Genomic DNA, 20,933 nt, shown 5'->3' on the forward strand with positions numbered 1-20,933 from the left:
CGACATTAAATCAAAATGAACTATAAGGAAAAAGAGGGGGTAACTTTATTTAGTGTGATTACGAGAGATGTATAAAGACAAAAGAGACATATTTTATATTGCGTAATTCCTGTGTGCATTAGTTACAGACTAGCTGCTGTACTCGGCTCGTTCGTTGTCTTTTTCATACGTTATTTCTCTCTTTCTGTACCGATTCGTACCGAAACAGTCAGATCTGATTTACTACATGCAACAAAACAACGTGTTACGTCGATGAAAAATGCATTATTTGTAGTTAATTTATCTTGCGTTTTACGAATATTTTGTATAAATACAAAAACAAAATAGAAAAGGATTTTCTACACAATTCTACACAAACTCGGTAAGTAATTTAAATATTAGTATTTTGTACTAAGAGAAATAGTACGGTACTAAATAATGTGGTGAGAGAATAAACGGGAATGGTGAAAATTAAATGAACTAAATATTTTTATTTTTTTTTACAAATGACCAAATTGGTTTGTAAACCGATCGATTTAGACATAAACATTCGATATAGACGATATCTCTCGATATATACAACTACATTAAATCTAGTAAAAGAAGTTTTGTTAGGTTATTTATTTACAGGTTTTTTGTTTTTTATTTTTATTTATATAGTAGTGATAGTGATGAGGGTTAAACTGTAGTAAACATTCCGGGGGTCATAAGAAGAAAGAAAGAAAAGTAATAGCGAATTAATATTATTATTTTCATAATATAATTTGTCAAATATAATACAATAATTTATTTAATTTCGTACAAATTAATGCCGGTCCGCTAGATAAAAATTTGCTTTTAAGATTACAAAGTAAAATAACTTATTTTAAGTACCAATACAATAAAAAGAGGAAAGCCAGTTTATTTTGTGGATTAATCTTGTTATTTAAAATCGAATTATTATAGGTATTTTAATTATAAGATTCTCGGTTTACCGACTTCTCTCGTTCATTTATCCGAACGTTCGTGTTGTTTTCAGTATTCTTAAGTTAATATTAAACAAATCTCTTTGTTTCCCTTTCTGCAGCTGAAATAACATTAAAATATCTAAATTGAAGTAAATGTTTTTTTAAAATTAATATCTGGAATTTCTATTATCCGAACGTTCATAGATCGTTTATCGGAGGTAATATACCTGTCAATTTAAATATTACGTCAGTTATTTTACGAAAATAATTCATTTTTTTGCTTCAAATTTAGGTATTTTGTAATTTATTATATTTCTATATTGTAATATTTTCTCCTCAGTGATTCTAATCCTACTGCAATCATTTTATTTTATATTTATTTATTTTTTTAAATTTTAAGATAACAGCGTAACCTTTCACTAGATAAAGTAAAGGAGATTAAAGTAACTAAATTTTATATGTATAAAATAATCATGAAGTCAAACCGGGAATGGAACTCAGGACCGAGTGTGCAAACCTCTCCTTGCAAAAAGTACATTTTTACTTTTTTAACTGGCAATATGTACATGTTTATCAAAGGTGAATCCAAATCCAGTCGGATTATTACAGGAAGGAGTAGTATGCAGTCTTATCGAATAATATGCTCAGTAGCAATTGAAACAACCTAATTTTAAAATTTTTTATATAAAAAAATAATCATTTAATTTTTTTTTCTGTTTAGCCTCCGGAACCACATAATGTATTATTATTACTTCAGAGGATGAATGATTGTAGTCTTGTACATACAGTGTCAGCTCGACCGTTCCTGAGGTGTGTTGATTAATTGAAACCCAATTCGCCAAAGAACACCGGTATTCACGATCTTACTGTTCAAATCCGTATAAAAATAACTGCCTTCAGTAGGATTTGAACCTTAGAACTCTCGACTTCGAAATCAGCTGATCTGCGAAGACAAGTTCACCTCCAGACCAACACGGTGGGTTAATTTTAAAACGGTTATATTAAAATTTCTTTGGTTACTGATCTAGGTTAAAGTTTTCAGTATTTGGACTACATCTTTAACCAAAGCTGCAACTATCAAAGGCACATTCTTAACTACTGTATTTGAACAGAAATAAAAAATTGTACATTGCAAGTAAAAATAATTTAAAAAAAAAAATGAAATAAACAGTTAAAAATTAAATAATTAAATATTTATAAATTCTGTATCACAGTGTTCATTAAAAATTATTATTAGAAAATAAACATTCACAGTCATTATAGCATCTTGAAAGTAGCAGACATGAATTCATAATCGGGAGAAATATTTAAATAAACTCAAATACATTTTGTAACAGTGGATAAAGGTGTATAGTTAATTTACATTTTTCAAAATTTTATATTTTGGATATTGGATGTAAAATAAGGTAAGTTTGAAAATCTAATTTTAATTTTATTAATTTACAAGACAATCTATCTTTTCTATTTATATAAGTTATTTCTTTTAAAGAATAATATTTTTGAAAAACAAAACGTTATTTTACAAATTAATTCTTTTACATATAGATACACGAAATTTCTTAATTTTTCTAATTCAACAAAATGATTTACATATTACGTAATTCCATAAAATTATCTTCAATTATACTAACTGTTTTTGAAACTCATAATATCTGTACTAAGAGTACTGGTCATTAATCTGATTTACAATATCATTTTGTTTGTTTTATTTCTTCTAACAATTTTTTTATATTTTTCTCCATCATAACCGTGTAAATTGGTAGTAAAGAATTAAACAATCGAACCGAGACCATTAACAATTCGTCTTTTATTTCTCACTTTGTTACTTACCAAAGACTATTTCTAACTTTTTCATTTTCGAACGATTAATAAATTTTAAATAATTACTTCCATCTCTAGACTTATGACTGTTTTTACTTACATTATACAATTTATAATTAAAAGGTATAATTAAAACAATTTAATAAATATTCATAAATATTATTCAAATTTTATATAAGATTTACTACTTTATCATAATGAATAAATGTATGGTAAGAAGCTTCTAATTTAGCTAAATCTAATTCTATCGGGACCGTTTCCGTATTAATAGTTAGGACCTGCAAGATATTTTAAATACAGATTAGTTTCTTCTGTATTGGAGGATTTTTCTGTTGTATCTGTTTAACCTTTCAAGGTCGTTAAATGTATTTTACTTTTTGCATATGTCGTGCTGTTTTTCACTGAACTGACTTTTCCTTCATCATTTTTATTTTTCTCTTTACTTCGTCATCTTTTCTTTATGATTTTTGACGTAATCGTTTATTATCTGCCGCTGTATATCTGCTTATAACAATGAAGTTGGGTTATGTCCATAAAATTTTCAAACCGTTTTAATTTGGTAACAGAATAAATACTTATGATATAATGTTATGTAAACAACAAAAAAGTCCTAAATAAAATAATTCTGACTACGCTAATTGTACAAAAATCTACCTAGAATAATTATGAAAAACGACAAAAAATATTTGTTTTTCTTTCTTTTCTTACAAGCTTTTTTTCATGATATAGTAAGTTAGCGATGTGAAATTTAATATTATTTCTATATTTGATGTAGTCGGGTGCCTGTGTAGGCTGTATGAGGTGGTAACTCCCGAGTACAAGATAACGCATAAAAGTAATATTAAATTTCATATCGCTGACTATACTAATGTATCTGAAAAAAATGCCGATAAAATAAAGAAAAACTCGCTCGACTATTTTTTGTTGTTTATTCTAGGTAAATCAGGAGTAGTCTGGTTTTTTTAATAATTTTTATCTTGCAGTATAAAAACCAATTACATATTTTACGGTAATATTGTTTTAGGAATAACTATGTACGGATTATGATTTTAAATACTCATCCAGAAAGCACCGATAAAACTATAGTAAAAGTAACGGAGAAAGTGATTATGATGGATAATGAAAAATGTTATTAAAAAGATATTTGCACAAACTTAAACTTTATAACTAACAAACAGTTAAAATACATCATCAAATAAAAATATCAATATCAATATTATGTCGAATATTTCTCAGGTTTAACTGTACATCTAATTATCATGTAACACACGCGCGCGCGCAGAGAGATAGACACACGCACACACACACAGTTATTTCTTAAGGATAAATATTCTTTTAAAAAACAAACATTTTATTATATGTATAAAATAATTATTTCAATATAAATATTCTTTCAGAATTATATTATATTAGCCAATGTTAAGTGTAAATGCTAACAGTGATTTTTTAATTAAAACTGAATAAAATAACACGTAACAAAGACTTCAACCAGGAATACATACCAGCCCACCGGGTTGGTCTAGTGGTGAACGCGTCTTCCCAAATAAGCTGATTTGGAAGTCGAGAGTTCCAGCGTTCAAGTCCTTGTAAAGCCAGTTATTTTTACACGAATTTGAATACTAGATCGTGGATACCGGTGTTCTTTGGTGGTTGGGTTTCAATTAACCACACATCTCAGGAACGGTCGAACTGAGAATGTACAAGACTCTACACTTCATTTTCACTCATACATATCATCCTCATTCATCCTCTGAACAATTATCTAAACGGTAGTTACCGGAGGCTAAACAGGAAAAAAAAGGAATACATACCACTAATAATGCTTACATATGCTACATCCTGAATCCTAACATGCGTGTGTGTGTGCGCGTGCGCGCATGTATGTAAAATTTTTCATAAAAAGATATTAATAACATTTTAAAAATTACTTCTGCAGGAATATAGATAGTTATGCCCCAAAAGGGTTTATATCTTATTTTTTATATATTTACGCAAAAAAAATGTTTTAATTGTAAAATGGGTTTCTTTTAAAACGTAATTGCTCCAAAAACTAGAAAATATTTGTACATTTGTAAAAATTTTGCGCTCATAAAATATTACTTAGTTTTATAATTTTAATTTACGTTCGTTCGCATTTTTTACCTTTATTAATCCTCGCAGAACACCTATTCCAATTCTTCAGTAAAATTTTATGAGCCACAATGGATTTCTTTTTACAAATATTGAAAATTACTTTGATTATATTCTTTCTTTCTTTCTTTTTCCTGTTTAGCCTCCGGTAACTACCGTTTAGATAATTCTTCAGAGGATGAATGAGGAAGATATGTATGAGTGTAAATGAAGTGTAGTCTTGTACATTCTCAGTTCGACCGTACCTGAGATGTGTGGTTAATTGAAACCCAACCACCAAAGAACACCGGTATCCACGATCTAGTATTCAAATCCATGTAAAAATATCTGGCTTTACTAGGACTTGAACTACTTTGATTATATTACAGTTACTGAAAAATTATTTCCTACTATTTAGAGAAATTTTTTTAAAAGAATACCATTTTTTTTATTTATTTATTTTTACTTTTTGGTCTCCCGCCTTCGCTTGTTCGTTCAAATGCTATCGATTCATTCACATCGGTTTATCATTTATTCTCATTCTTTCTTACTCTAGTAGCGGGCGCGTAAAAAAATAAAATAAAAACTCAACTTTCGCCCGCTAAAAATCAACTCGTCAAATCTCGCCCGTTTTACCTTTTCGCTTTCATTCGCTCGCTTTTCATGCTATTTCTCCAACCGTATTTTACGGTGTGTTGCAGTTTTTTTTTTTTGTTTTGTACTCTAGTTTCATCTTTTTGTTCCCATGAGAATCTACACTACACGAAGAAAAATGATTTTGTTATAGTAACAGAATTCATTTACTTACAACAAATCGGTTTGTCGTCGTAACAAAATCAGATAACTTACAATAAAAAATCAGTAACGGCAGTTGATAGTAACAAATCCATTTTGTAATCGTAACAAAATCGTTTCGCTGCCACAACACACCCTTAGTTACCGAAACATATGATTTGTTACCCGTAAGTAAACAAATAAATGTTTTTACAAACGTCCGACATGTTTGTTTTAGAACGATATTAAATATGGTATATTATATTATCATTCATGCCAAACGTGTGTGCAAAATTTCAGCTTGATTGGATAACGGGAAGTTTGTCAGATTTCAGTTACTAAATTTCATCTAAACAGGATTTCGAAAATAAGAAAGCTATTAAAAAAAATAACTGTAATTGAGCGTTATTTTTACGCTCTTTCGTACGGGTAAAAATGTACTTTGCACGATTCATAGCGTTATCCGACAAACACCACAAGAAAATGACCAATTTTCTTTCTTTTTCTTTGCGAAAAAGTTTTCGATACATTATGTTGAAACATCATAATCTAAACGCTGAAATTGCATACAGAATTACAGCTCTTCTATCTGGAATATGCATATATACGTTGTTTCTACATGAGCATAAAGCAAGCGACTTTATTTGAAAACTGAAGGTGTTTGAATGTAAAGACCTCCGGATCCACCGTTAGGCATTCTTCAGAGGATGAGATGAATGATTTGTAGCGTGTGTGAAAATGCCATGCCTGACCGGGACGAATCCCGGTCAGGGCAAGTCTAAAAAAATGTACATCGAACACGAACACCATCGCTCCTTTAAGGTATATTTACCGATAATCCAAATAGTATCGCAAAAGATAGAGAGAGACCTTTTTTTGTAGAAAATTTAATTTCAAAAACTGTAAATGCTGTCAGAATTCGATTGATCAACGGTTTGGCCGTGGTAAATTTAAATATAGGAAAAGAACATAATCCGGTGGTTACCGCAAGCAATTTAAACGACTACCGTCATGAAACGGTGGAATATTTCGTTACGGTAATAGTCGTAAATTCTTTTCGGTTATAAAACCTATTTTAGTACAAAATTTCACCTCGATCGGACGAGTAGATTTTGCGTGAAAGAATAACAGCCTCATAAAAATTACTATATATTTACACAGATTGTATCACAAAGTTCTCCCGGGCCCTTTCATAACTCTTTCTACTCGTGAAAATAATCTACTCGTTTAAATTTCATTTAAACATTCGTCCTAAAATACTTCGTTTGCGATTTACGGCTAATGAAAGAGACGTGAAAAAGTTTTCTTTGTTTGATTGAACTTGCTCTATATCATTTTGTTTAGAATTAAATCCTCTACAAGTTTTGTTTAAAAGTTATTTAACAAAGTTATTGTACATCTAACATTAAAAACAGGGGTTTTACCGCGATTTATTGAATTTCACACTAGATTTCTACTACTACTGCAGATACGGTTCTGGGATATATTTTATTCGATTTTTCCGGTAAAAAACAAAACGATTCACTAATTTTGTCCCTTAATTAACGTTTTAAAAATTTCAGTGACATTATTTCACCGGGATAGCTGAAATCCGACGTAACTCGCAAACGAAGCATTTTAGGACAAATTTTTATTATGAACATTTTCCATTATCTTCGCGAGTAGAATAGGTTGTGAAAGTCCCGGAAGAAATTCGTGGTACACTCTGTATATATAATAAATAATTGTATATGTAATAGATAATACATTACCGGGAAGATAAAATTTTAATTGAAATTCAATGAGATTCAATTGAATCAGTTCTTTTTTCTACAACTGATGAATGATTCACCGTACAAGTTTACAAAGGAATGTAAAAATGGAAATTTTTAGCATAAGCAAAATGTTACACCTCACCGGTATTCGAATCCGGGACCTCCAGATGAAACGCCGAGACGCTACCACACTGCCACGGTAATCGGAAGAGTGGTATGCTTAATATAATTTATTAAATCAGTATATTTTTTTAAAACTGAGTTCGATTTCTAAACAGTTTTTTAATTAAATTTTTTTTATATTAATCTATTTTCTTTTTTAAATAAACCTTTATTTAGTTTCTTAACTTTTGATAATAAATAAAAATATTTATGTATAAAATTACATTTTAACCGGTTATTTTAACATTTATTTTATTATTTTAGTTGTTTTAAATAGATGTTTAATGTATATGTGAGGGTGCGCGTACGTGTTACGTAATTGATAATATAAACTGTAAACAACAGTAACATTAATCTATTATTGTACAAGTTAAGAAGACGTGTATACACCGAAGATCACCGATTGTACGCGGAGATGTATGTAGACGAACATGTATACAGCCTAACTCACTCGATCCAGTCGCTTAGTGTTACGGGCGATAAACGAAATTCAAATTTACGTTTCATTAATGTGTGTTGTTTTATTTAAACAAAATTAACGTCTTTATTTTACCATCATGGTATGTGCTTTTTAATATAGACTCAATAATGTACATATACTTAATATAGAATGTAGTGTATTACCATTTGTATTATATTTAAAAAAATAGTATTGAATAACCTGTTTCAACCCTGCTTGTAGTATGTATGTGTGTGTGTGTGTGTGTATGTGTATGTGTGTGTGTGTGTGTGTGTGTGTGTGTGTGTGTGTGTGTGTGTGTGTGTGTGTGTGTGTGTGTCCTAATCCTTTATTGCTTTTATATTAATTCTTCATAATCATCAAATTATTATTGATTTTTGTTTGATTGTTTGCATTTTTGTGCGAGTTTGGGTGCGCGCGCGCACATCTATGTATGTGTATGTATTTAATTTATTCTTCTAACTGATTGTTAAAAGAATGGATTTTGACTTTTTTTGTCATAAATCAAGCCTATCTTAACACACTAGTATGATATATTTTTCAGTCTACCGGTTGTGAATTATAAAACATAAAAATGATTTTTTTCTTATCTCACTTTGGAGGTACTGAACCGACTTAAAAAAACTTCATTGTTTAAAATTTAGGTTTTTCTATATAACGTAGACGTACGTAAATAAATGATTTACCATAATTAAATAATAAAATAAAAATTAAAAAGTTTTCCTGAACATTACCAATATAACTATGAATATAATTTAACCAAACTTAACCTACGCTCGCTTCGCTCGCTAACTTTGACTAGCGAGCGAAGGTTAAGTTTGGTTATACTTTTAAATTTATTTATTATATATATATATATATATATATATATATATATATATATATATATATATATATATATATATATTATTTGTTTATCTCATACCGAACACGAATATTGCCCTTTTTGTTATCTTCAACTGCTCATTCACGTTATCTACGAACGTTCGGGCAAATCGTGTCTCTTCTTTCGTCTTCGTGTTGACCTCCAATATAACGTATTGCAATCTGGGAAAAATTGAGGTTGGGGGAATAATTGCTCAGAATTACCAAATGATATATAATATAACTAATGTAATTTCACAACTTACATAGAAAAAATTTCCCCGTTAGACCGAGTTACTTTTTACACTTTAAATATTATTCATTTATTTGATTCTACCGCTCACCTGTGACGTCACAATTTAGCAGTAAATTAGAGCAATTTTTGTGGCGGGCATGCGATTTAAAAAAATGTTTTTTTGCAAATATTATTATTTTTTAATCGTTAACAAATGCGCCTAAGTAAAATATGTCCTTAATTAGGCGAAATCTCGAGACTGAGTTTGACCTTGCTTCACAGCCTCATCCCTTTGAACTTTTAAGTTGAAAATTTAATGGCATGTGCCTCATAAGAAGTAATCAGACCAAGTTTGGTCTAAATCGGCCCAGTAGTTCTGGAGATATAAGGTGATTTATATGCCAACACCGAACACATGTTTATACGAACATTAACAGGACAATTTCCATTCGGTTTTTTGGGTTCCTTAGGCGTCAAAACGTCAAGATCCGGTGAAAACCGCATATGCCGAAATCGGACCGATTTCAATTCTTTCTAGAGCTGTAGCGCTATCTAGAGGGGAAAGTTAAAGGTAATTTAGTAACTCTTCTTTGCGTTTGTACTGTTAGACATTGTGTGACGTATAATAAATCAACTATTCTAATTAAAAAGGTGCGCTTATAAAATTATTTATAGGAAAATTGCTCTATTTATGAAAAAGATGCAAAATTTAAATTTAACTGTCTCTGGTTCCTGTATATTTTATGTCCACATTTAATAATAAATTTGGCAATTATATAAGTTACGGTCTCGCCTCTGATTTTGATGAAATTTGAAATATAACTTATGTAAAAGAAAGTTATTCGTTACTATTAAAATTATTCGTGGGAAACGCCTTCCATCGAGTTACGTTACGTCCCTTGCAAGTTACGCAGCATCCTTACCGAAATTTCGAAATATTACAAGCGTAAATAAACTTTATTTTGGGACTGAATAAATTGGTTTCAATGAAATTAAATTCACTTAAGGTTAAATTAATTTAGGTTTAGTTTACGATGTGGGTTTTGGTAAATGTACAATATACATTATTTGCGGAGTAAAACGCTTGGTTTAAATGAAATTTAATCGAGTATAGTTAGGTTTAGAACAAGGTTAATGTTAGGTTTACAAGTAAGTCGATTGAAATTTTCCGTAATTTATCTGATTAATTCACACTTCAAGATTTCTGTTCGACTCAACTTTAAGCAAATCTAACCTTATTCTTAACTAAATTTATATGAAACAAAATTTTAGTTTACAATTAATTTATGTTACCGTGAAAGCTCGATATCTGACAAATATGGATTTTCTCCGGTATATATCGGCACACACCAAATACATCGGTGAAATATCAAAATATTTACTTATTCAGACCTTCCCCAGAATATGTGACAACACAGATAAGTTCTGGGGTAGAGGGTCATAACGATAACTAAAAATTAAAAAAAAAATCACTCAATACCAATGTTTACGGTAAATAGATTACAAGAAATGGTCGTAAAAAAGGACATATGTAACCTACTATGCTACTATACACTGTTTGCTAATCTCGTCTAATTAAAATTAAATTTACAAATTAAATATGTTATTCTCCCACACTGGAAGCTATTAATCAAATTCACCGCATTTATAAACAATCTAATCAAATTTTCAGATTTTTATAAATTGAAAGGTCCAGTCACTATCAGTGTACCCTGAAGACGGTGAGTCAAATTCCTCCAGTGTTGGAAAATAACATGTATAATTTGTATATTCAATTTCAAATTCAAATTTATTCCAATAATACTTTTACAAATATATACACGAAGTTCCATTCTCTGGAATACCTAAAGCGATAAAAAAGCTACATTTTTTTTTTATTCTCCGGGACCACCTTTAGGTATTGCTTCAGAGAATGAGATGAATGACAATTTATGTATAGCGTGTGGAAAATACCATGTCTGACCGGGATTCGAACCCGGGTCCTCCAGATGAAAGGTCGAGACGCTACCACTCGCGCCACAGAGGACCGCTTAAAAGCTCCATTGCCGCAGGTAATTCTATCCTACTAAACGGCATTTATATGTGTGATGTGTGTATGTTTATATCCTCTTAGCTTAGCACGGGTATGTACTGTTCACTAGCTGAAACTCCTGATTCGTTAGTACATGGCTAGTGGTGATTAGATGTTTGTTTTTGTCTTCAGTTGTTTGATGCAGCTCTCCAAGATTCCCTATCTAGTGCTAGTCGTTTCATTTCAGTATACCCTACATCCTACATCCCTAACAATTTGTTTTACATATTCCAAACGTGGCCTGCCTACACAATTTTTCCCTTCTACCTGTCCTTCCAATATTAAAGCGACTATTCCAGGATGCCTTAGTATGTGGCCTATAAGTCTGTCTCTTCTTTTAACTATATTTTTCCAAATGCTTCTTTCTTCATCTATTTGCCGCAATACCTCTTCATTTGTCACTTTATCCACCCGTCTGATTTTTAACATTCTCCTATAGCACAACATTTCAAAAGCTTCTAATCTTTTCTTCTGAGATACTCCGATCGTCCAAGTTTCACTTCCATATAAAGCGACACTCCAAACATACACTTTCAAAAATCTTTTCCTGACATTTAAATTAATTTTTGATGTAAACAAATTATATTTCTTACTGAAGGCTCGTTTAGCTTGTGCTATTCGGCATTTTATATCGCTCTTGCTTCGTCTATCTTTAGTAATTCTACTTCCCAAATAACAAAATTCTTCTACCTCCATAATATTTTTTCCTCCTATTTTCACATTCAGTGGTCCATCTTTGTTATTTCTAATACATTTCATTACTTTTGTTTTGTTCTTGTTTAATTTCATGCGATAGTTCTTGCGTAGGACTTCATCTATGCTGTTCATTGTTTCTTCTAAATCCTTTTTACTCTCGGCTAGAATTACTATATCATCAGCAAATCGTAGCATCTTTATCTTTTCACCTTGTACTGTTACTCCGAATCTAAATTGTTCTTTAACATCATTAACTGCTAGTTCCATGTAAAGATTAAAAAGTAACGGAGATAGGGAACATCCTTGTCGGACTCCCTTTCTTATTACGGCTTCTTTCTTATGTTCTTCAATTGTTACTGTTGGTGTTTGGTTCCTGTACATGTTAGCAATTGTTCTTCTATCACTGTATTTGAACCCTAATTTTTTTAAAATGCTGAACATTTTATTCCAGTCTACGTAATCGAATGCTTTTTCTAGGTCTATAAACGCCAAGTATGTCGGTTTGTTTTTCTTTAAACAAACAGTTTTTGGTTCAAATATATATTTTGAATATGAATCGTACAAAATTATTTCGCGCTACGTATTGCTCATAGAAATCTAATTCTGGCTTTCTATATAACAAGTTACCTTTCAAATTACTACGTGAAAACCTTGAAAATCTTTGAAAACGTATCCAAAAACCAATTTTGTTTCCTCTAACTCCGGTTTCTGATAACCGATTCATTTGAAATTCATTAGGGATGTATTTTCAACAGGTTTACATCTCCCCCATCAATTTTCTTCAAAATCGGTTAAAATTTGCGTCCGGTAGAGCGGGTGAAAAAAATCTTTTAAATGTATATATATATATGTATATAAACGTTGCAGAATCGTTTTCAGGAGACACCAAATCGTACAGAAAAGTTTGTTTCCCTCCTTCTCTCAGCGACATGCTCTTAGAAAATCTGACCAGTAGCAATAGCGATTTCTATAAATTCTTGGTAAATCCGCTACTTTCAAGTTCTCCATATTAGGGTTTGTAATAGTAGATGCGGGATGCGTTTTTCCATTATTATACAATCGTTAGTGGTAAAGCAAAAATTAATAATTGTACTAATTAGTATAAAAACACATAACCGAAAACATTAAATTGTAATTAAAAAAAAATAATTAATTCCAAGATACTTTTTTGATATGTGTAGATTAATAAATGCACGTATTAAATTAATAATATATGCAAGGATACGTATACACGCTACAATTTGTTTCCAGGCGAACAGTTTTTTTATAAAAATACGGTAGCATTCTCTCTCTCTCTCTCTCTCTCTCTGTGTGTGTGTGTGTATTGTATCTGAGAGGGATAAAAACAAAAAAAGAAAGGCAGCTGAAGTATAGTTGTTAATTTTACTTTTATAAGTACAGAAAAAAACCATCTTATCCTATTGTCAAGAGTATAGAATAAAATCTGTGTTGTTTTGATGGTAATATTTAAAACAAAAAATGCCGTTTAGTTAATGTTCAAGGACAAAAATGAGTACGTGCTATAACAAATAAAATACATACCACTATAGCTTACAATAAAAAACATATAGAAAGAGTGGAGAGGGTAAAATGAGAAACGAATAAGTGGGAGATAGACAGACGTGACTCAATAGACAGACAAGCGTTTTATCTTTTTAACTGTTTTACAGTAGCAAATGTTCAGCTTTGTAAGGAAGAAATAAATCAATCTCGTTTTATATTATTTTAAAAGTTATAGTACACGAGTACATGCATTATTAAATAAATTAAAAACTGTACCATTACAATAAAAAAAAGGTTATCAGTAAATCAAATAAATATTTACGCACGGATTTAACTTATCTTTCAACAACCGACTGCTAAAACCATACTAAGCGAATTTGAAATTTTCGAATTTCTTCAACACAAATGTTTTAATAAAATGTATTTTATGAATAATATATTCTCAGGTATTCAATTAAAATAAAAAAAAAATATATATGTCTAGAAAATAATTTATAACCAAATACATTTTATATTTACCAATTTTAATTGATCAAATAATACCGTTTTCAGTCTTAGAGAACATAAAATATTCTCTTTATTAAATTTTCTTTCTTACTTTTCCTAATTGAAAATATAATTAACGGTGTATAAAACGAAAGTTCAGTTCTGTAAATTACTATTCAAAAAACAAATTTGTTAATTTTCAACTAGATTAGCAATTCTGATAACGAATGTTTTTATTAAATAATATTTTAATGCAGGTAAAAAATAAATAAAATCATATTGAAATTAGATTCTAATTTTTATTTTAAAGTATATATGTAAAATTCAAATTTTTATTTTAAACAGGGGGGTTTCAGTCACGAGGGGGTTGTTAGTGCGAGTAAACAATTGTAACACTCATTCAGAAACACCGAAAAGTAATTAAGTTCTTTTTGAATTCTTTTAAACTCGTACCAAATCCCTCAAACGAGTCGCTCGAGTCTGAGCGAGTAAACTCCTCTAATATCACCGACCGATCAGAAACACAGAAAAGTAAGAAAGTTGTTTGTAAATCTTATAACGTCGTGCCGATTAAGAGACATCTCAAAGTCTCGTCAAATCGCTTACCTTTATGCGTGTCGTTTGTATAACTGAAGAATTTTCTAGAAAGGAAAAACCACACAGTCTAGGACATTATTTTAAAGTGAGGAACATTTGATTTATTTTATTGTATACAACATAGTTTTTTTTTAATATATCGGTTTAAAGTTAAATATTTATTTTTTCATTTATTGCTTGATGAAAACTAAATTAAAATTTCAACATGGTTTTTAATAGCTCATTGCTAGAATTTATACGATCCACTTTTTTAAATGAAATCTCGTTTTTAAATTTAAAATCTATTCTATTTAAATAATAAACTTCCAATTTACAAAATTTGTTCTATTCAAAAAAAAAGGGTGATTTGATTTTTTTTTTGATGTGATACATCAATATGGAGAAATTTTTGTATAAAAATAATTGATCAATTTTATGTATGAACTAAAATTAATTTTATAAAGGAAAGGAATATAAAATGTCTTTCATGTTTTCTATAATTTTATAGAAATTGCCTAATTTTTATATTACATCTAAGATACATTAGTTGTATAAATAGTAAATATAATTTATGTATATTGATCTGTTTTTTCTTTTGGCTACCATTAATGGCCTACTGAAAATAAGTACAAATATCTTTATATAATGAATATCTTACAGGAACTATCTTAATTTTACTGTTTTATGGATTGAATACTTTTATTATTCCTGAAATAGGAAATATTTTTTTAAAAACTGTATTAAAAGAGGAAAATGTATTTTAATTCGTTTTGAATTAGGAAAACAACAGTAATGTGCAGTTCTATATCGTATTTAAAGTACACTCATTCTTTTTTAGTTAGTATACTTTATTTACATTTTATTTTGCACAGTAAAAAAAGGTAAATAAGTTTAGAAATGCTAGTAACTGATCATGAACATCAGATCCAGTGGAATGTTGCCTAATGTAGCCCTTGAGAACGTGGGTGTCTTGATTCATTTGGTTAATGAATTATTTGGAATTATTGCTACATAAAATTAATCACAGTTGAAGTTTTAATATCACATAATTTGTTATTTTATCTTTCTTTTCAGATTATAATAATTGTGTTTCCCCGCTAGAAAAATCAGAATCTTTTTTTAAACAAAATTGTTAAACCAAATCTTACTGATGAACCACACATTGTCAGATCTACATCATTCAATTTCTTTCTCCTGTGATTCTCTAGAAAATTCTAGAAATAAAAGCCGATTGTCACTTGTACTAATATTTTTCATTATTGTAGATATATTCATTTATTTTCCAAGATTTTATAACTCTTAAGAAATTATCTTGGTTGTCATGGGTTATATGACCACCGCTTTAAATATATGTCCATGTTCGGTTATGAAATAACCAAATAAATATACATATATATTTATTATAAGATCCACCAAACTTAGCCTACACTTGTTTTGCTCGCTAACCTTGACTAGCAAGTGAAAAAAAAAAGTGTAGGTTAAGTTAAGTTAGATTATATTTCTACTTAACCCAGGAGGCCTTATTATCTTTTATTTTAATTAATTTTAATAAATTTATTAATTAAAGATAATTTCAAATTTATTTTTGTACCTTATGTTACTAGTTTTTCCTGTATGTCAGTTAACCGTATTCATTTCTGGGTCTCTCAATTGTAATCTGATATGAAATCTTTTGTAAAGGAGTTTTATTGCGTAATTAATATATATATATATATATATGTAAATGATCCTGTGTTAAATATTTTGCCTAAATTTATTTTATTTTTTTCAGTTCACTAATAAATATCACCAGAATATAATACACAATTATATTGAAATTTAAATCAAACTTGTTCTAATCCATTTTTGATATTTTGGTTTGATCCATTGCCATCTTTAGTGAATTATCCACCTGCACACAAATTTTGGAATACTGTATCAAAAAAGTTTAATTATATTTTTTAGCTATTAAGCTATTAATCAAATTCACCGCATTTATAAACAATCTAATCAAATTTTCAGAATTTTATAAATTGAAAGGTCCAGTCACTATCAGTATACTCTGAAGGCGGTGAGTCAAATTCCTCCAGTGTTGGAAAATAACATGTATAATTTGTATATTCAATTTCAAATTCAAATTTATTCCAATAATACTTTTACAAATATATACACGAAGTTCCATTCTCTGGAATACCTAAAGCGATAAAAAAGCTACATTTTTTTTTTATTCTCCGGGACCACCTTTAGGTATTGCTTCAGAGAATGAGATGAATGACAATTTATGTATAGCGTGTGGAAAATACCATGTCTGACCGGAATTCGAACCCGGGTCCTCCAGATGAAAGGTCGAGACGCTACCACTCGCGCCACAGAGGACCGCATAAAAGCTCCATTGCCGCAGGTAATTCTATTCCACTATACAGCATTTGTATGTGTGTATGTTTGTGTCCCCTTAGCTTAGCACGGGAATGTACTGTTCACTAGCTGAAACTCCTGATTCGTTAGTACATGGCTAGTGATGATTAGATGTTTTTTTTTGTCTTCAGTTCATTTGACTGGTTTGATGCAGCTCTCCAAGATTCCCTATCTAGTGCTAGTCGTTTCATTTCAGTATACCCTCTACATCCTACATCCCTAACAATTTGTTTTACATATTCCAAACGTGGCCTGCCTACACAATTTTTCCCTTCTACCTGTTCTTCTAATATTAAAGCGACTATTCCAGGATGCCTTAGTATGTGGCCTATAAGTCTGTCTCTTCTTTTAACTATATTTTTCCAAATGCTTCTTTCTTCATCTATTTGCCGCAATACCTCTTCATTTGTCACTTTATCCACCCGTCTGATTTTTAACATTCTCCTATAGCACCGCATTTCAAAAGCTTCTAATCTTTTCTTCTCAGATACTCCTTCTCAGATACTCAGATACAGAATGCCTTTTCTAGGTCTATAAACGCCAGGTATGTTGGTTTGTTTTTCTTTAATCTTCCTTCTACTATTAATCTGAGGCCTAAAATTGCTTCCCTTGTCCCTATACGTTTCCTGAAACCAAATTGGTCTTCTCCTAACACTTCCTCCACTCTCCTCTCAATTCTTCTGTATAGTATTCTAGTTAAGATTTTTGATGCGTGACTAGTTAAACTAATTGTTCTGTATTCTTCACATTTATCTGCCCCTGCTTTCTTTGGTATCATGACTATAACACTTTTTTTGAAGTCTGACGGAAATTCCCCTTTTTCATAAATATTACAGACCAGTTTGTATAATCTATCAATCGCTTCCTCACCTGCACTGCGCAGTAATTCTACGGGTATTCCGTCTATTCCAGGAGCCTTTCTGCCATTACATTACGAATTATTAATTTATTATTTCGGCTTCTTGTTTTAATATAAAAGTACAACATATTTATATATATATATATCTAGTATCCCCATACGGCTTCGTTCCCACTATATGGTTACTTGCGTTTCCCGACGCAGTCAATTTTTCTAATTTTATGTATGTTTTTTAATCAGTTTATCGGAAGGGGTGTACTAATATTTGCATCGAACATACAATAATAATAACAAGGGCTGTGTTGGTTCAGCCGCCATGTTGTACAACGTCGCATTCCTTACAAGATCAGAATTAAAAAATGCCGATAACAGTTGTTAGATATTTATCAGAAGGGTATTTGCAAGCCGAGAAATTTCTACTGAATATCTGTTTTTTTGTTATATATATTATAGCACTGTTTAAAATTCGTTATTGTATGCATTATCAATGTAAAATACAATAAGATTATTCATGAAGCGCGATTTACCTCGTTTTATTGTTAACACGATTTTTCCTTCATCGCAAATTTGATTGCTTATAACTCGACAACGAAGGAATTAACAGAAAACGGGTTTCACCATTGTTTTTGTTGTAAAATTTTAAATCGAAATCATCCGTCATACGCGTCCACCTTCTTATTTAAAAAAATTAAGTTTGATTCAACATAGCGGATAAAATTTAAAAACCAGCAATAATGCTGATTTTTTTAAAATGTGGAACTCCATTTCATCCCGTTTCCAATTACTTCTCAGATACGCGGCAAAAAGCTGTTCCCGTACTTAAATATTACCCGGTGTGTATAAAAGAACATGTCCTGAATGACTGACTGATTCATCAACGTCCAGCAATGTCGGTAACAAATGAAGATATCAACTTGATTTTTGATGTATGTAAATTTCATTTAAATATTTAAATTTTTTTGAAAGTCAGCCTTGAAAGTTATAAGAAAAATAAAAAAAAAATTTTGATCAATCCTTGCAAATTTTCCCCATTTCCGACTATATTAAATGAAATACCTAATCACAAGATTGGGGCTTGCAAATACTCCATATATATATATATATATATATATATCGCAAATTTTTAAGGGGTGCGACGGCTTACAGTATAATCGAGAATATTAATAAAATTGTTTGGGTTATTATTACGATTATGTTCCAAAATATGTCTGGTAAAATTTGATCGTTGTTAGTTGGTGTATTCTTTATGACTGCTATGATACAATAGAAGTAAACTATTTTTTTAATTTTAATCCTTGATTAGATTTTAACCTTAAATATGAACTAAATATAATTCATACGAACATAGGAAGCATAAGAAAAAATTTTGATGAATTTGTTTTTTTACTTAAGTAATAGTAAAGTTAAGTTTCAGATTATTATATTGATCGAACTTGGATCGGTGATGACATTGAATTTAATTTCAGTTTAGGTTATAACGTATATTATTCAAAATAATAAACTCACAAAGAGTGACTGGTATATGTTTATTTGTAGATAAAAATATTAAACACGAAATAGTTAAATAGAGTTAGAAAATGCAACACATCGGGTTGGTCTAGTAGTGAAAGCGTCTTCCCAAATCACCTGATTTGGAAGCTGAGAATTCCAGGTTCAAGTCCTAGTAAAGTGACTTATTTTCATACAGATTTGAATTCGAGATCGTGGATACCGGTGTTCTTTGGCGGTCGGGTTTCAATTAACCGCACATCTCAGGAACGGTCGAACCGAGACTGTACAAGACTACACTTCATTTACACTCGTACATATCATCCTCTGAATCCCTGAACGGTAATTCCCGGAGGATAAACAGGAAAAAGAAAGAAAGAAAAGAGTTAGAAAATGCGAATTCAGTTGGTATTAATTTTAGAATTAATAACGGGAACCATAAACTGATTGCCGTTTATCGATCGCCTTTCCAGAACATACGTTCTTGCCTGACTAGCTTAGATGTTTATCTACAAAATATAAAGACGGATGATAACGTAGTTTTAATAGGGGGATACGAATTTGAATATTCTTGATATTAATAAGCTGATAAATGAATTTCTTAGTATTATGCAACTATATGGATTTAAATCATGTGTAAACAAATCTATACGATTACAAAACAGTTTCGATGACGTAATGCAGTCGACCAGCTGCAAAGACCATATTTGCTTTAAGAGCGGTTCCGTTGGAAGAGTGACGTGATCGGGGCGTTCGTGAAGACTCTCTCTTTTTTCCTGTTTAGCCTCCGGTAACTACCGTTTAGATAATTCTTCAGAGGATGAATGAGGATGATGTGTATGAGTGTAAATGAAGTGTAGTCTTGTACATTCTCAGTTCGATCGTTCCTGAGATGTGTGGTTAATTGAAACCCAACCACCAAAGAACACCGGTATCCACGATCTAGTATTCAAATCCGTGGAAAAATAACTGGCTTTTACTAGGACTTGAACGCTGTAACTCTCGATTTCTAAATCAGCTGATTTAGGAAGACGAGTTCACCACTAGACCAACCCGGTGGGTTTGATGAACTTAATCTAGCTTGGATAAAGAAAACTGGAACGAGATATGCAAAAATAACACCGGTAGTAACGTATTTTATTAATAAACTTACCGACTACTTAAATAAACATAAACTGATTATTAAAATATCACATAAAAATAAACCACTAAAACAACGGGTCATTCCGAGCACGGTAGCTGCTATGGAAGAGATATAATGCGCCGTAAATTATTAAAACAACCTTTTAATACAAAACTAAAAGATTATTATGAGAAATATAGGAACACATTAAACAATATAATAAAGAAAGCAAAAATTATTTTAAAATCAAATAAAAACAATATTAAGAAAAAAATTGGAATCTATTAATGAAATATTAGATATGAAAAAAGAAATTACACGACCGAAAATTGAACCCAAAAATTAAATACTTTACAAATGTAGAAGAAAATTATGCAAATGCGATACTAAAAAATACAAATAACTTAAAATCTCTCTCTTTCGTTAATCCTACCCTCTATTAGTAGCCTGTTTCTTAACCCGACTAATATTACTGAAATATTAAACGTAATAAAAAATTTAATAAGAAAAACTCGTCACCTGGAATCGATAGCTTTAATGCTTCTTGCTTAAAAAAAATAAGTAACTACATAGCAAAACCACTTGAACAAATAAATGGATATTTTATTGAAGAATATTTCCCTACTAAATTT

At 30.3% G+C, this 20,933-nt stretch overlaps 1 protein-coding gene across 3 annotated transcripts in view; it reads left to right on the forward strand.

Moving 5' to 3' along the window:
• Positions 1–125: 125 nt before the first annotated feature.
• The window catches only part of LOC142324766 (uncharacterized), a 92,918-nt gene continuing 72,110 nt past the window's right edge, over positions 126–20,933 (forward strand). Inside the window, exons 1-2 of one of the 3 annotated variants that reach the window (XM_075365734.1) lie at positions 126–361; positions 1,648–2,332. The gene's annotated coding sequence lies outside the window, so the exon portion shown is untranslated. The remainder of the gene's footprint in view (positions 362–1,647; positions 2,333–20,933) is intronic. The other 2 variants (XM_075365735.1, XM_075365737.1) reach the window with 2 other exon arrangements.

The sequence above is a fragment of the Lycorma delicatula genome, chromosome 5, assembly GCF_047948215.1.
Source record: "Lycorma delicatula isolate Av1 chromosome 5, ASM4794821v1, whole genome shotgun sequence".
Lineage (NCBI taxonomy): Eukaryota > Metazoa > Arthropoda > Insecta > Hemiptera > Fulgoridae > Lycorma > Lycorma delicatula.